This window comes from Pseudophryne corroboree, chromosome 2 (assembly GCF_028390025.1).
Source record: "Pseudophryne corroboree isolate aPseCor3 chromosome 2, aPseCor3.hap2, whole genome shotgun sequence".
In the NCBI taxonomy this organism is placed as follows: Eukaryota; Metazoa; Chordata; class Amphibia; order Anura; family Myobatrachidae; genus Pseudophryne; species Pseudophryne corroboree.
In genome coordinates, this window is record NC_086445.1 from 483,421,985 (window position 1) to 483,440,799 (window position 18,815).

The window sequence follows — 18,815 nt, forward strand, 5'->3', positions numbered from 1 at the left end:
GTGCTGAAATCTCCTGGATACAGTTTTTTCAAGTACTGCTCAATTATTTATTACCATTTATTTATATAATGCCAGCATATTCCAATGCATTTTGCAGTTGGGAAAGAAAAAATAATAAAATAAGAAGGGAAACTAACAGACAGACATAGAAGTAAGAGGGCCTTGCTCACAAGCGTACAATATATAGGGAAATAGGGGTTTGACACATGAGGATAAGTGCTGCATTATACTAATTGTGTCCAACCCATTGCTACATATGCCATAATGAAGGAGTCAACAGTACACATCTCAAATGGCTCCTTCATCGCACACAGACTCAAAACTGCAGTGCATTAAAGTTTCTGCGCTATGAAGCATTATAAGTGTGGGATCATGAATGAATACAGTCCAGAGAGGAGGCCAGGTGACACAGTAAAGTACTAGTTGTGTTAACAAATGTTGTGTTTCCATCTGGACTAAATACTGTGCGTGGGTGGATTGTGTGGCATCAATCAGGTCCAAAATGCACATACCCCACCATGCGGTTGTCCATCTATACTAGTATGTTGCCATTCAACTTGATTACTTGGTCATACATGTGTCAACTTCATCCCATTCGTAAGAACCACGTTGTTATACATGTATAATAAAGGAGCTGAATTCAAGTGGCTCTTTTATGCAGTATGTGCGGCAGTTTAGGAAAACTTGTCCCATAAGCTAACATAATTTCCCACCCGGCCACCCCTGCTCTAATGGGAAAGCTCTCATGTACAGCTTTCTATAGTTGTGGTATGTTATGACAATACCCACCATGCCCCTATCTGTGTTGAATTGTGTTTATTCTTTCCATTCTTGCATGGGTTTCCTCCGAACACTCTAATTTCCTCCCACAATCCAAAAATAGGTGGGTCAATTGGCTTCTGACAAAAATGTACTCTAGTGTGTATGTGTACATGTTGTAGAGAATATAGATTGTATAACTCCACTGGAACAGCGACTGATGTGAATGGCCAAATATTCTCTGTAAATTGCTGCAGAATATGACTGCGCTATATAAATAACTGGTAATAAATAAATGTCGACATGTACATTATGTCAACAGTATGCATGTCTTGTGTTTACTATTTAAGCCCTAACTCTACACTAAACCCAATACTAAATGTTTTCTTTTCATCTCAACATAACGTCCTTGTCAACATTCTGGTATCGACATTAAGACTGGATACTATGGCAACACGTATCCTAAGCATGGGTTAGATTATGTTTTATGTGAAATAAGGACATGGTTTGGGATGGTGGGGTGAAATTAGAAATTGTTTTTTAATTTTGTGAAGTGAACTCTCATTTGTTTAAAAAACTTTTTAGCTTCTTTTTGGGGCTTATGTGTTAACATTACTGTGGAAGAGTAAGCTTCTTATCCAGTATTTTAGAAGTTTAAAAAAATAAACATATACCAGGACAGTTTTATGACTGTCTAAAACTAATAGCTCAGACCACTTTAAATAAACTGTCTGCAGGACACCACTTTGACAACTATATTGCAGTGAGAGCAATTCAGAATTCTGGAGCTTTACTTATGATTAAGAAGAAAGGACCATGTGGAAGTGATTTATCAAATAATTCCTTTCCCCCCCTGTTAACCAGCACAAGTGTTGGATGTTTATAGAAAGAACTATCCATTTTCAAAGGACATTTTGTACTACTGAACAAGCAACTCTATATATTAGTTAGCTGAGCGTGCATATTTCACATTCCTGTTTCTACTTCATAGTTGCTGTTCCCTTTATTTATTCACCACAAACAACAGTAATTAAAAAATAATCTTTCTGGTTTTGAAGGGTTTCTCTGCTAAGATTTACTGTAAATGATAACCAGTGGGTTCTGTTCAATCACTCTGATGGTCTACTACATCATTCTAAATTTACCGTAAAGTTAAAGACAGTCTGGCTCTCTAAGACAAACAATTTCTATGTAACTGTTTCAGCATATACATAAGGAAGACTTTTTGAGCACAGTGTACCTATATTCGGGTAAGCTTACCTGCTACTATTAAGGAATCTGATTAAACATCAACCAGATGTAAAAAAAAGTTTTTGGAATTGGAAGAAATTCTTGTGATGGCGATAATTCACATTTTTTTTATGTATTTACGTGTTCCTTATGATTGTCACTACTATATTCAGTCATATTGTTTTGTTTATGCTATCCACCGAATCAGCGTTTCAATCGTCCTCTTTAACCACTTGCCTGGCATGGTCGCATCAGATGCGAGCATGCCTGCAAGTGCTTTATCTGACCTGGTCGCACAGGATACGACCAGTCAGATACACTGTGTTAGCAGCGGCGGGGAAGGGAATCTTCCCTCTGCTGCTGCTGTCAGAGGGACCGGAAGGTCCCTCTGCCTCCCTGCACTCTCCCCCACTGATTGCCGTGCTACCGATCACTGCTGATAGGTCAGCACGGAAGGATTCCCCCCCCCCCCCTCCCCCCCCCCCTTCTCCAGCGGCTGCAGACAATGGCACCCCCAGACCTCCCCTGTATACCTGCAGGCTGTCCCGGCATTCAAAATGAAAGCAGCGATGTTCCCGATCGATGTTTCGATGTTTGGGGGTGAATTAACAAATAAATTGTCAGTTAAGTGGTTAAGGGCGCAGTTGCACGGGACCTTGCTCCAGGCATCTCATGCTGCATGGCGTATTGAGGCTAGATATGAGGACACATCTGTAGCACAGACATTTTCACTGCAAGCGCCACTGAAACTAGATAAGCATCTGAACGTGTAGTTTTGGCTATCCTGTATCCAGGACAGGGAGACAGGTTTCTCTAAAGAGTAGAAATGACTGGCAAAGTATCAGAAGTTTTCTTGATTTAGCACCATTGAAAGTGTAAATATTTACTACTTCATTTTTTTTTTTATTTCCTTGTATTTGATCTGTTGCTCTGTTTGATGATTCTCTTTGTGCTTCTGTCTTAGCTTATATATTACAATATATACAACTGTGCGGTGCTTGTCATTGTTTTACTGTATATAGAAAAAAGGAGGGGAGGCAATCTGTGCTTGTGTGAAATAGTTGTACACGTCATTGTGTATAATGAGGAGGGATACTGCGAAAGAATGCTTCCAGAATGTACATGGGTATTCCAGACCCACAATTGTGCTTACAATTGAAAAAAGATATGCATCCAGCGCAAATATTGGGACCAGGAAAGACTGGTGTAAGGAATGGACTGGATCTGAAACCTGACCTACAGTATATGGATTATAAAATTCATTGATGTAGGGACAGATGTGAATGACTAAATATTCTCTGTAAAAATACTGTGGAATATGTCTGCGCATGTAAATAATTAACAAATAAATATTTTGCAAAACAAACTTATTTTAAAGGTAAAGTGTGATTTGTGTAACCCTGTATTTGTATTAGATAACAGATACGTTTCCACAAGGTAGGATACAATCTAAAATAAGACAATGGCCAACAGAAGAAACATTTCTTGAACATATAACTTGCATTGGAAAAGGGTAATTTTGTATAAGCTTTTGAACCTATTTTATGATGACAGTGAATTTTAAAGGATGAGTAGCCCTATGTAGTTACTCCTTTAGTCAGTGATGCATTCATTCAGTTTCTGAATTTATTTTACCAGTATTGTGGGCAGCATTCCATTGCAGCCTAACATTCATCAGTCAAGTATGACTGATCCCCACAGATAAGAAATACACATACTGTATGCAGATAAGTTATAGCATTTTCTTAATTACCCTGGATAAGTTGTTTTCCAAGCTAAATATTGTCCAAATATAGATTTGAAACTGAAGGCTGCAGAATTGACATATGTGGTAGGAATGTCTTGGGCACAATGCAAGTGGTTGTCAGGGTCAATGTCTAAGAAACCATGAAAGCGTTATGACTCAGGACATATCTCTGGTAAGATTTATCCAGAAGGGAGGTTTTATTTTCGGATTGGGTTGGTATACCTCCTGCTGTGTGAGATTCCTTGTAAGCACGACAATGTCTGGTGACATAGACCCAAAGGAATGTGTCATATTGAAGCAGATGTATTAAGCCTGGAGAAGTGATAAAACAGTGATAAGTGCAAGGTGATAACGCGCCAGCCAGTCATTACGGGTTTGAAAAATGACAGGAGCTCTGTTTTAAATTCTGTTGCTGACCCGGAGGGACGTTATTTAATTTTAGAAATCTGGGGTAACAAATACACACTGGTTAATGTTTACGCACCAAATTGCGAGACAGCTGATTTTCTCCAGGAATTGAGCTCTCAACTGCTACAACGAGATAATTCTCAACTTATCCTGGGAGGAGACTGGAATACAGTTGACGATCCCACTATTGACAAGCGCCCTATCCCGCGTAATTCCGGTTCGCCCTCTTGGACACATCTCCAAACATTGAAAACCTCCCTTCAGCTCACTGATGTCTGGCGTCTCCTTAATCCAACGGACAGATCCTTTACTTTCTTCTCTGGGGTGCATAGCTCCTGGTCCAGGATTGACTCCATCTTGGTTGCAGACTCCCTAGTGACGCTAGTTAAGAAAGCTGATATCCATAATATTCTGATATCAGATCATGCTCCTGTGACATTGACGCTACAGAGAACTCTCCAGTCAGGAGGCTCAAGGATTTGGAGATTTCCGAATTATCTCTATAACTGTGATGATTTTAGGAAATTTTTGATAACAAACTGGGCCAACTATTTAGACGATAACCTGGAACACTGGGACCGACCAAATATTCTTTGGGGTGCGGCAAAGGCAGTTCTAAGGGGTCAAATTATTGAATATGTTCATAGAATGAAAAAGAAAAACTTTGCGATTTATAACACCTTACACACAGATTTAACTGATGCTCTGCAGCGTCATCTTACCCTACAGACTGAGGAGTCTTTACAGCTATATTTACAGGCTAAGCAGCTCTTAAATGACCACTTGCTAGCGCAAGCGAAACGTGACGTGGTATTTTCTTCCCATAAATACTATCAATGGGGCAATAAATCCGGTCGACTACTGGCAAATATGGCTAGGAAAAAAACTACTCGCAAATTCATAACAGCTGTTAGACACCGTGCCTCGGGACAACTCCTTACCGACTCCCCGGCCATATTAGACCATTTCGAATCTTACTTTGCTGTCCTGTACTCTGATCTCCCCTTCAGTGAATCTACTCACACCACGCTCCTTCCAGACACAGTACTACCACCAATAACGAATACATAGTCGGATTCACTGGTGAAAGCTATCACCGAGGAAGAGCTAGTCTCGGCAATGTCCAAACTCAAATTGCACAAATCTCCGGGCCCCGACGGCCTCTCCAATGAATTTGATAAAATCCTTCAGCCTCGTGTAGTTCCGACTCTGCTAGAAGTATTCAACAGCCTTTTACATCAGCGCTCCCCCTTTCACCACTTCACAACAGCACATACTATTTTAATCCCTAAACCCGCACAAGACCCACAATTGGTGTCCTCATATAGACCCATTACGTTGTTAAATACCGACATAAAACTATTTACTAAAATTTTAGCAGATCGGCTGCAAACTATTCTCCCACACTCTTTAACTAATCACCAACTTGGCTTTATTCGCAATACTCATTCGGTTAAGGGAATTAGGGCGGCGGTCGCGGAAGTTGTAACTTCTGCTCAATCGCCCCAATCCAGAAATATACCCCTTAGTTTAGACACCACTAAGGCCTTCGACACAGTACTCTGGCCCCATTTATTCAAGGTCTTAGAACGAAGGTTATTCCATCGGGACTTCATTGATACTATTCGCTACTTATACGATTCTCCCTCTACTAACCTCTTGCTCAATGGACATGTTGGCAGCCCGGTGGTTATGTGCCGTGGCACGCGGCAAGGTTGCCCCCTGTCTCCCCTGCTGTTCAACTTAGCCATAGATCCCCTACATCGTTTGCTGTTAAGCGATACTCAGTTTCATGGAATTCAGGTTGGTCGCAGAGAACTAAAACTTACTGCTTTCGCCGATGATCTTCTGCTATATATCTCAGATCCGGAGGCTTCTTTGACCCATATATTTAATTTACTGCAGGCTTATGGACAAGTTTCAGGCTTCAATGTTAACTGGGCAAAATCAGTGGCACTCAGATTGGGGAATGGTTCATTTTTGAAACAGGGGGTGAGGAACCTACCATTACAATGGAGTTCAGATCACATAACTTATTTGGGAATTCGTATTCCGAGAATACCGGAGCGATTATATGCCCTAAATTTTACCTCGGTCGTTCGAACAATTGAAACAGAACTTGAGACCTGGAAGTCTATGCCTTTATCATATTTGGGGAGGGCTAGCTTAATTAAGATGATATCATTCCCCCGTTTGATGTACTTCATTCAAGCAATGCCAAATGCACTTTTACCTAAAGACGTTCAACGTCTCAATTTTCTTTTTAGAAGATTTATCTGGCAGGGAGGGAGACCGCGTATAGCGTTGATCAAACTCCAGCAGACTACAGGAAATGGAGGAATTAACTTCCCTAATATCTTCTGGTACTCACAGGCGGCCCAATTGCGATACCTACATGACTGGATGCACAATAACGACACGTACACAAACACAGACTTAGATAGGGAATTTATACAAGGGGGGGATCTAATCACCTTTCTACATATGCATGATCGGGAGGTGTCCGAAGAGCAGAGGAGTAACCCCTTATTGTGGAACGTTAAGAAACTATGGACAGATATGAGACATAAACTTAATCTAAATGTCCACAAATCATTACATCTTCCGTTCATGGCTAATCCGGACTTCCAAGATGGCCGGGCACAATATCCGTTTAATATATGGTGGCTGGGGGGCGTGTCCAGGATCGGCGATCTAGTGGACATGCTGGGCTCGAGGCCGCTCACGTTCCAGGAAGCCACTACTAGATACCCAACTTTGCTGGCCTATCCGGTGGCCTTTCTATTGGCTCAACATTATGTTTCATCCACTATTAGATGTTTTTCACCTGGGGATTGGGATAATCCGTTGGATAAAATGCTGAAACAAACCCCTAAGGTTCAGAAGGCAATTTCGACTGCATATGGGTATTTTAGAACCGTCCTAGACTATTCACAGGGACTGGGAGGTATTATGTCTTGGAGAGATTGTCTCCCAGACATTGAAATTACAGACTTACTGGCGGCGCACGTTAAAGCCTGCAAATTATTTCCCTCTTCTAAATACAAAGAAATGTCCCTCAATATTTTACATAGGACTTATTTATCACCCCATAGAAGACACCTGATAGGACTTGCTGACACACATGCATGTTGGAAATGTGGCACTCTTCAGGCAGATTTATTTCACTGCCTGTGGACATGTCCTATGGTCAGACAGTTTTGGACCCAGATAAGAAACTACCTGACTGCCAATCTGGTGAACTATTGGAGGTTGTCTCCGGAGTGGGCACTCTTTGGTATCCTACCACCGAATCAGCGCCTCTCTTTGGGCAGTAAAAAACTGCTGATGGCAATTAGTCTGGCGGCCAGAAAAGCCATTCTGCAGGTGTGGATAGCGAGAGATCCACCTACTCTATCACTATTTAAAGCCAAACTATTTTATCTCTTTAGGATGGAATGGATAAGTGTTCTGCTGGAAAAAGACTCTAAGATACATAATTTTTTTGAAGTTTGGGAGAGTTATATAACGACTTTGTCGATACCGGTTAGGAAACAGCTCCACGACTCATTGTCAAACACAGAATGGTTTCTGACCAGATTGGCTGCTGGAGATCCGCCGATTGTGCTTTAAAGTTGACTGACAGTCGGGGCTCTGTGGGCCGGGGGGTGGGGAATTCAGGCACGACTACGGGCACTTGTTTTTTTTTTTGTTTTTTTTTGTTTTTTTGTTCTTCTCTCATCCTCGAATGCATAAGTTTGGGTCAATAGACTGAACTGAACTTTAGATCAGTGGAGCAAATGGTCTCCGGAGACTTGTTTCATGCAGATGCGATGCTGTTGAATACTTATAATGAAAATGTCCCTTGATTAAAGACTCCACTGTATTCTTCCTTGCTCTATTTTCGTATGACACCCTTTTACCGATGTTTCGAAATTTAATGATTGTTCATGTCTGTATTGCATATATTGCTTCAATAAAAAAAAATATGTAAAAAAAAAAAAAAAATGACAGGAGCTGATTGGCTGGTGCTTTATCACTTTGCACTTATCACAGCTTTATCACTTCTACAGGCTTAATGCATCTGCCCCATTGTTATTAAAGTGACATTAACAACTACTTTTTCACCAGGTTTAACAGCCTAAAGGGAGTTACACATGTAGAGATCCGTGCTTAAATTCTAAGCAGTCTGCACAGATCTTTCCATTTGTATGCCCCACAGAGATAGCGATGCGCGGCACTATCGCTGGTACTAGATTGTCCTTCATGCAGGCACAATCTGGCAGGTCGCTCGTTCCCCCCCACCACCACCCCTCCCACACTCCACCTCCCGCCTCTGCGCAGCACACATCGTGCCATGTGCTGAGTGGGGGAGAGATGTGTGCTGAGGGGATACGGTCATTAGGTCGGCACCACTTAAGTCGACCACTTTTGGTCGACATGGTCATTAGGTCGACATGAGTTTTTTTTTTTTTTATTCTTTTAAATTTTTGGACTTTTTTACACTTTACGATCCATGTGGACTACAATTGGGAACGGTAACCTGTGCCGAGCGCAGCGGTAGTGGAGTGAGGCACCTTGCCCAAAGCATGGTGAGCGAAGCGAGACATGCCAAGGGACACGGTGCACTAATTGGGGTTCCCCATCACTTTACGACGAAAACGACACCAATAAAAGTAAAAAAAAACTCATGTCGACCTGTTGACCTAGTACATGTCGACCTAATGCATGTCAACCGATAGTGGTCGACCTAATGACTGTCGACCCAAAGACCCATACCCGTGCTGAGCGGTCTGTGATAGATCGCTCAGCACACATCTCTCCCCGTGTGTACGGGGCTTAAGTCATTTTTTTAATCTAATTTATTGAGATTTTTCAAATATACCAGATAGGGGAGAGTACAGAATGGAGAGAGAGTGGACAGGGAAACCATGCATAATAAAGTAAATTGACCACAATGGAAGACCGAAAACAAGGTTACATTTAAACCAGTAATCCAATGAAGTCTTCTGCATAAGTGCAAATCTAAGGGTGGGTAGAACTAAGGTAAAGACTGTGCCCAGGGTCCGAAAAACAGAGCTCACTGAAAACAGACCATGAAACTCTTCCTCCAGGTCCGCCCAAACTCTGAAGTGGGGGAGGGAGTGAGCCAAAATTATATGGAAAAGGTGGGAGGCTAAATAATGTTTTTGAGAGTTGGGGGTAGACCCAATCCTCCATGCAGAGCCGGCGCTAACCGCTCAGCAAAGGGATGCAGAACAGGTGCTCTCCCTGTTCTGCATCCCTGCTTTTGTACACAACTTGCTGCCAGCTGCCCCTGCGCCTATCAAACAGGCAGCGGCGCCAGCAGCTGTGCGGCATATACTTTAACCAAATCAATCAAGTGGTCACCTCTCCGCCAGTTATAGAACAGCGCGCCAGGTTTCACCAACCCCTCCCCCCTCAACAAGATATCAGTAAGCTCCACGCTCTCTCACTGTGTGGTACCTCATCTTGCTGCTGCGGCTGGCTGCCAGGAAGCCCCCCGAATCCACACCGCTGCGGGCGTCAGCGCGCTAGAGGAAAAGCGCTCTCCTGGTCCTCAGCTATGCAAGGCAGCATCGTCGCCGCCGTGAGCACAGACAGGCAGCGCCGGAGCCAGAAACGCGACATCCCGAGCGGGCAGTCGTGGCTCTGAGTGCTGCGCTGCAGGTTAGATCTCTGGGCAAAGGGATGTCATTTCAATTCAGGGAGGTGAGGACACAAGGGACTCATTGGTAATTGTGAGGGGGACTGGTACCTGGCCCTCTTCTTACTGTGTAACCCCCCCCTTCCTCTCTGTGTTCTGTCCCAGCCTTGTGTCTCTCTCGCCCCCCCAGTGTTCTGTCAAAGTCACTGTGTCACCCTCCATCGTGTCCTGTCAATGTGTCACCCTCCACCGTGTCCTGTCAATGTGTCACCCTCCCCCGTGTCCTGCCCTGTCACTCTGTCAACCCCCCCCCCCCCCCCGTGCCCTGTCACTGAGTCACCCCTCTGTGTCCTGTCACAACTCCCCTTTGTTTCCTCTCACTGTGTCACCCCCCCCGCATCCTGTCACTGTGTCACCCCCCCGCATCCTGTCACTGTGTCACCCCCCCCCCCGCATCCTGTCACTGTGTCACTCCCCGTATCCTGTCACTGTGTCACCCCAGTGTCCTGTCACTGTGTCACAACCCCCCCTCTTTTTTTTGTCCCAGCTATTGCCTCACCCCCCCACCCGTCTTCTGTCCCAGTCACTGTCATCTCCCTCTGTGTTCTTTAACTATGTCATCTCCACCTCCCCCATGTTCTGTCCCAGCCAATGTGTTAACCCCCTTAGTTTTTTGTCCCAGTCACTGTCACCACCCCCACCCCCCTCTGTGTTCTGTTCCAGTCACTGTGTCACCCCCCCCCCCATCTGTGTTCTATCCCAGTTACTGTGTCACCCCCCCGCCCCCCCTGTCTGTGTTCTGTCCCAGTCACTGTATCACAATCTAATGCAGGCCTCGAGCCAATTGGAGCTCACGCACCAGCAGCCAGTCTGCAGTGGCTCACAACCAGCACCAGATGTGGCATAATATGTAAAGGGCATTGCTGTGTGTGTGTGTGTGTGTGTGTGTGTGTGTGTGTGTGTGTGTGTGTGTGTGTGTGTGGCATAGTGTGTTAAGGGCATTACTGTGTGAGGTATAATGTGTAAGGGACATTACTGTGTGTGACATAAGGTATAATGGATACTGTGTTGCATAATGTGTATAACGGGTACTATTGTGAGGCATAACGTGTACGAGGGGTACTACTGTGGTGCGTAACATGAATAAGGGGCATTATCGTGTGATGTAACATGAATAAGGGGCACTATCATGTGGCGTAACGTGAATAAGTGGCACCACCGTGTGATGTAACGTGAATAAGAGCCACTACCGTGTTATGTAACGTGAATAAGGGCCACAACTGAGTGGTGTAATGTGACTTGAGACCACACCCTTTTTTGTGTCGTGATATATGGGAGGGAAGGCGCAAATTTATAGTTGGGGGGACGCCGAACACCCCAGCACCGGCCCTGCCTCCATGCTTCCTTATTTTATATGGTATTCAGAGACCGACTGTACTTTTTTTTTTTTTCTTAAATACCGTTTGCTGGAGAGTTTTAAGAAAGGATGCTGGGACAAGTACTGAAAGACACAAGGCAGGCATATTCATTTTAATTGTATTGTCACGCCCAATCCATGATAAATAAAGATTTTTCCAGGATGCTAAATCCTTTTTAACAGACCTCATGAGTGGAGGAAAGTTAGCCGTATAGAGGTTACTGTATCATAAGAATAGTGAGATACACGCCAAAATATTACAGTTTATCAGTATTATACAATAAAGAGCTGAAAAAAATGGAAGAATCTAGAGGCATGGCCTTAGTTTTGTCAGAACTAATCTTGAAATTGGAAATAGTACTAAAAGAGCAGAGTTCTTCCAGCAAAGAGGGAAAAAATACAACAGGAGTGATGGTGAGCAAAACATCAACAGCACTAGATGGGAAATGAATCAGAAACAAAACCATTTGCCAGTACTGATTCACTAGGGTTAAAATAGAGAAAGGGAATGCCATGGACAAAAGCCCTGAAGGGTTAGATGCAGAATGGACCAGTACACCAGTTCACCCTGTGAAATGGACCAGTTCATCCTGTCAAAGGTCTTTTCGTCATCTAGAGCACAATCAGGGTGGTCTGTTTGTTTGCTATATGTGTAATATCAATCTCTTTTCAGGTGTTATCTGTGGCCTGACGTATGGGAATAAAGCCAACATGGTTCATGTGTACAAGGGAGCAAATCAAGAACGCCAGGCATGTAGCTAGTATTTTAGCAAAAATCTTCAGATAAACTTAAAGTAACAAAAGTGGCGTATCAACTGCAACATATGGAAAGATCATGGCCCTCTTTAGGGACAACTACAATTTCCCACCTTGTGGTAGTCCTCTCCAATTTCTTGATATAGACAACCACATTATAAAGGTCCAGTTACGGGGTGGTGGCAGAAAGCCATCGGGACCCAGGGCAGATGTCACCTATAGAGATATTACAGTGTTAGTGTGCTCTTAAAGAGCACAAATTGAGATTCCAAGAGGTGACACAGATTACAGGAATCCAAATAGGCAGGAATACGTGCTAGCCACTCTGATTGGGCGGGGGGGGGGGGGGGGGGAGTTGGCACACAGGCATTTACAGAAGAATGAAACGCCCGACATCGTTCCACTATCTGTTGGTGGTCATAGAGCCGAGAGCTAGTGCAGCTTTTTAAAATGGTGAATATGGTTCCTATTTCTGAGTTTGCGAGCCAGAAGGGTGTCTGCCTTGTCAAGGGGACAAGGAGCTGGTTCAGCTAGCTCTTGTGGGAAAACAGTTGACTATAGATTACTACAGGTTTTACATTTAGAGAACAGTTGATGACATTTAGTGAGCTCTAGAATGCAAGATTCCAGATCTAGAATTTGTTCTTTCTCCATCCTCTTTGCTGGAGTTGAAATGTGGATAAGTTCACCTCATAATGTGGCCTTAAGAGCCTCCCAATTAACAGAATAAGAAGTGGCCACAGGATCAGAATTCCAGGATCTCTTGAGTAAGTCTATCCCGAACCATCTCCCTAAAAAGGTGGATATACTGTAGACCCTACACAATCTACTTGTAGAAAAGTCAGACAACTGTAACAAAAGGCAAACCCCTATCCCCAGGTCCCAGCCAACACCTAGCAATAACAGGCATAATGTGTATAATAAAAATCTGTAAAAAAAAATTGTGTGCTAGACTACTAACAAAGTAATGGGTGTTTTGCAAATTGTAGGCAGCCTACCTGTAGGGGAGATGAGAGGAAAGAGTAGGAAAAAAGAAAGGGGAGCCTAGGAGGCATGGAGAGGATGAAAGAAGAGGGAACACAATCTTAACTGTTAGGTGAGAGTTTGTAATCAGTAAGGGAAGAAGATTGGGGTGTGGTTGGGAAAGGGAAGAAGATTAAGGGGGGAAAGGAGATGAGAGGAAGAACGCAGCGGGGAAATACGGTAGGCGGAAAAGGGAAAGACGGAGATATAAGAAGACTCAAGTGCGCTGTGCAAGTGAATAAGTCTAGGCTGTACACCAGGCCGTGCCAACCTGTGGCTCTCCAGCTGTTGTGAAACTACAAATTCCAGCATGCCCTGTCACAGTTTTGTTATTAGGGAATGCTAAAACTGTGGCATGGCATGCTGGGACTTGTAGTTTCACAACAGCTGGAGAGTCACAGGTTGGCCAGGCCTGCTGTACACCATTCTTGAGAGTGAGACATATATTGCAGTGAATCTTCCATGGCAGGATGCATCAGGTAGATGCCAAGGGTGGTGAGAATTTTGTGAGAGGAGACCTCATGCATTACTAGAAGATGGAAGGGGAGGCACCAAAGGTATTTAATCTTATGATTGCGTAGGGCTTTGGTGACCGTGATGAATGGTGTGTACATACGGTGAGATCCTTGCTATGCCCGATTTTCACTTTGCGATTTCCCTTGAAATCCCCGGAGCCTAGCACCACCGATTTTGATTAACTTGAGATATGGACAATGTGTGCTTACGATTTTGGCTTATGTGAGATTTAATTGACATGTGAGATGAACTAGATAGTACACCGATCTAGCAAGGATTGACTTGCCTGCACAGTCTATCTATTCTTGCGATACTGACCTGGCGGGACCGCGCATCGGGATCGAATCGGGATCCCAAGTGGCATAACACCTTGCGATTTGCACTAACTTTTCTTGCGATTTTGACTATATAGTCAAAATCTAAAGAAAAAATCTCACCATGTGTACACACCATATGTCTCTTTGTTTCTTGATCGTCAATGGGGACAAATCTTAAAATATTTGGAGATTGTAACTAGGGATGTGCCCTGGGCATTTTTTTGGTTTTGTGTTTTGGTTTTGGATTCGGTTCCGCGGCCGTGTTTTGGATTCCGACGCGTTTTGGCAAAACCTCCCTTAAAAAATTTTTGTCGGATTCGGGTGTGTTTTGGATTCGGGTGGGTTTTTTTTTCCAAAACCCCTCAAAAACAGCTTAAATCATAGAATTTGGGAGTAATTTTGATCCTATAGTATTATTAACCTCAATAACCATAATTTCCACTCATTTCCAGTCTATTCTGAACACCTCACAATATTATTTTCAGTCCTAAAATTTGCACCGAGGTCGCAGGATGACTAAGCTAAGCGACCCAAGTGGGTGGCACAAACACCTGGCCCATCCACTGCAGTGTCAGACAGGATGACACTTAAAAAAATAGTCCCCAAACAGCACATCATACAAAGATAAATATTAAAAAAAAGAGGTGCAAGATGGAATTGTCCTTGGGCCCTCCCACCCACCCTTATGTTGTATAAACAGGACATGCACACTTTAACAAATCCATCATTTCAGCGACAGGGTCTGCCACACGACTGTGGCTGAAATGACTGGTTGGTTTGGGCCCCCACCAAAAAAGAAGCAATCAATATCTCCTTGCACAAACTGGCTCTACAGAGGCAGGATGTCCACCTCCTCCTCATCGTCCGATTCCTCACCCCTTTCACTGTGTACATCCCCCTCCTCACAGAGTATTAATTCGTCCCCACTGGAATCCACCATCACAGGTCCCTGTGTACTTTCTGGAGGCAATTGCTGGTAAATGTCTCCACGGAGGAATTGATTATAATTCATTTTGATGAACATCATCTTCTCAGCATTTTGTGGAAGTAACCTTCTACGCTGATCGCTGACAAGGTGAGCGGCTGCACTAAACACTCTTTCGGAGTACACACTAGAGGGGGGGGCAACTTAGGTAAAATAAAGCCAGTTTGTGCAAGGGCCTACAAATTGCCTCTTTTTCCTGCCAGTATACGTACGGACTGTCTGACATACCTACAGTGATGCTGTCACTCATATAATCCTCCACCATTCTTACAATGGTGACAGAATCATATGCAGTGACAGTAGACGACATGTCAGTAATCGTTGGCAGGTCCTTCAGTCCGGACTAGATGTCAGCTTTCGCTCCTGACTGCCCTGCATCACCGCCAGTGGGTGGTTTTGGAAATTTGATCCTTTTCCTGGCAGCTCCAGTGGCGGTAGAAAATGAAGGAGGAGCTGTTGGCGAATCACGTTCCGCTTGACTTGACAAGTGTCTCACCAGCAGGTCTTTGAACATCTGCAGACTTGTGTCTGCCAGAAAGAGAGATACAACGTAGGCTTTAAACCTAGGATCGAGCACGGTGGCCAAAATGTAGTGCTCTGATTTCAACTGATTGACCACCCGTGAATCTTGGTTAAGCGAATGATGGGCTCCATCCACAAGTTCCACATGCCTAGCGGAATCGCCCCATTTTAGCTCCTCCTTCAATCTCTCCAGCTGCTTCTGCAAAAGCCTGATGAGGGGAATGACCTGACTCAGGCTGGCAGTGTCTGAACTGACTTCACGTGTGGCAAGTTCAAAGGGTTGCAGAACCTTGCACAACGTTGAAATCATTCTCCACTGCGCTTGAGTCAGGTGCATTCCCCCTCCTTTTCCTATATTGTAGGCAGATGTATAGGCGTGAATGGCCTTTTGCTGCTGCTCCATCCTCTGAAGCATATAGGGTGTTGAATTCCACCTCGTTACCACCTCTTGCTTCAGCTGATGGCAGGGCATGTTCAGGAGTGTTTGCTGGTGCTCCAGTCTTCGGCACGCGGTGGCTGAATGCCGAAAGTGGCCCGCAATTCTTCGGGCCACCGACAGCATCTCTTGCACGCCCCTGTTGTTTTTTAAAAAATTCTGCACCACCAAATTCATTGTATGTGCAAAACATGGGACGTGCTGAAATTTGCCCAGATGTAATGCACGCACAGTATTGGTGGCGTTGTCCGATGTCACAAATCCACACGAGAGTCCAATTGGGGTAAGCCAATCTGATGTCCCTCAGTTTCCGTAAGAGGTTGTCCGCTGTGTGCCTCTTATGGAAAGCGGTGATACAAACTAGGAACAAGTTGGCATTTGCGAGATGCTGCTACTGGTGGTGCCACCGCTGCTGCTGTGGCTGCGGGAGGCAATACATCTACCCAGTGGGCTGTCACAGTCATATAGTCCTTAGTCTGCCCTGCTCCACTTGTCCACATGTCCGTGGTTAAGTGGACATTGGGTACAACTGCAATTTTTAGGACACTGGTGACTCTTTTTCTGACGTCTGTGTAGATTCTCAGTATCGCCTGCCTAGAGAAGTGGAACCTAGATGGTATTTGGTACCGTGGACACACTACCTCAAGCAATTCCCTAAGTCCCTGTGAACTAACAGCGGATACCGGACGCATGTCTAACACCAACATAGTTGTCAAGGCCTGAGTTATCCGCTTTGCAACAGAATGACTGCTGTGATATTTCATCTTCCTCGCAAAGGACTGTTGGACAGTCAATTGCTTACTGGAAGTAGTACAAGTGGTCTTCCTACTTCCCCTCTGGGATGACGATCGACTCCCAGCAACAACAACAGCAGCGCCAGCAACAGTAGGCGTTACACTCAAGGATCCATCTGAGGAATCCCAGTTAGGAGAGGACTCGTCAGACTTGCAAGTGACATGGCCTGCAGGACTATTGGCATTCCTGTCTAAGGAGGAAATTGACACTGAGGGAGTTGGTGGTGTGGTTTGCTGGAGCTTGGGTACAAGAGGAAGAAGGCATTTAGTTGTCAGTGGACTGCTTCCGCTGTCACCCAAAGTTTTTGAACTTGTCAATGACTTCTGATGAATGCACTCCAGGTGACGTATAAGGGAGGATGTTCCTAGGTGGTTAACGTCCTTACCTTTACTTATTACAGCTTGACAAAGGCAACACACGGCTTGAAACCAGTTGTCCGCATTTCTGTTGAAATAATTCCACACTGAAGAGGTGATTTTTGGGGGGGATTTTGACCAGGCATGTCAATGGCCTTATTCATTCCACGGACAACAGGTGTCTCCCCGGGTGCCTGACTTAAACAAACCACCTCTCCATCAGAATCCTCCTTGTCAATTTCCTCCTCAGCGCCAGCAATACCCATATCCTCATCCTGGTGTACTTCAACAGTGACATCTTCAATTTGACTATCAGGAACTGGACTGTGGGTGCTCCTTCCAGCACTTGCAGGGGGCGTGCAAATGGTGGAAGGAGCCACCTCTTACCGTCCAGTGTTGGAAAGGTCAAGCATCGCAACCGACACAATTGGACTCTCCTTGGGGATTTGTGATTTAGAAGAACGCACAGTTCTTTGCTGTGCTTTTGGCAGCCTAACTCTTCATTTTTCTAGCGGGAGGATGAGTGCTTCCATCCTCATGTGAAGCTGACCCACTAGTCATGAGGAACATAAGAGAGGGCCTTAGCCGTTCCTTGCCACTCCGTGTCGTAAATGGCATATTGGCAAGTTTACGCTTCTCCTCAGACGCTTTTAATTTAGATTTTTGGGTCATTTTACTGAACTTTTGTTTTTTGGATTTTACATGCTCTCTACTATGACATTGGGCATCGGCCTTGGCAGACGACGTTGATGGCATTGAATCGTTTCTGCAATGACTAGTGGCTGCAGCTTCAGTACTAGGTGGAAGTGGATCTTGATCTTTCCCTATTTTATCCTCCACATTTTTGTTCTCCATTTTTTAATGTGTGAAATTATATGCCAGTAATATATCTGTAATTAGACGGCAGTAATGTTTGGAATTAGATACCACTTGATAGATACCAGATACCACGGTGTCTGGAATGATGATGACCTATGCACAGTGACAGGACACTACCACAGCACTCTACAGCAGCAAAATGCAGCACAAGACACTGGACTTTTAGTCACCACAATGCAGCACTGATACTGAGCACAGATATTGAGCACTGATGAGGATACTATAAATGACACTGGGCAGCGAGAACAGCACTGGACTACTGTACTGTACTACTATATACTGGTCACCACAATGCAGCAATGATAATAATGAGCACAGATATTGAGCACTGTTCAAGATACTAGAACTGACACGGAGCAGCAAAATACAGCAATGGACTGCTGTACTGTACTACTATATACTGGTCACCACAATGCAGCAATGATAATAATGAGCACAGATATTGAGCACTGTTCAAGATACTAGAACTGACACGGAGGAGCAAAATACAGCAATGGACTACTGTACTGTACTACTATATACTGGTCACCACAATGCAGCAATGATAATAATGAGCACAGATATTGGGCACTGTTCAGGATACTAGAACTGACACGAAGCATCGAGAACAGCACTGGACTACTGTACTGTACTACTATATACTGGTCACCACAATGCAGCAATGATAATAATGAGCACAGATATTGAGCACTGTTCAGGATTCCAGAACTGACACGGAGCAGCAAAATACAGCAATGGACTACTGTTCTGTACTACTATATACTGGTCACCACAATGCAGCAATGATAATAATGAGCACAGATATTGAGCACTGTTCAGGATACTAGAACTGACACTGGGCAGCGAGAACAGCACTGGACTACTGTACTATACTACTATATACTGGTCACCACAATGCAGCAATGATAATAATGAGCACAGATATTGAGCACTGTTCAGGATTCCAGAACTGACACGGAGCAGCAAAATACAGCAATGGACTACTATATACTGGTCACCACAATGCAGCAATGATAATAATG

At 44.3% G+C, this 18,815-nt stretch overlaps 1 protein-coding gene across 1 annotated transcript in view; it reads left to right on the forward strand.

Moving 5' to 3' along the window:
- The window catches only part of VPS53 (VPS53 subunit of GARP complex), a 472,189-nt gene that overhangs the window by 413,818 nt on the left and 39,556 nt on the right, over positions 1 to 18,815 (forward strand). The gene's annotated exons all lie outside the window — the stretch shown is intronic.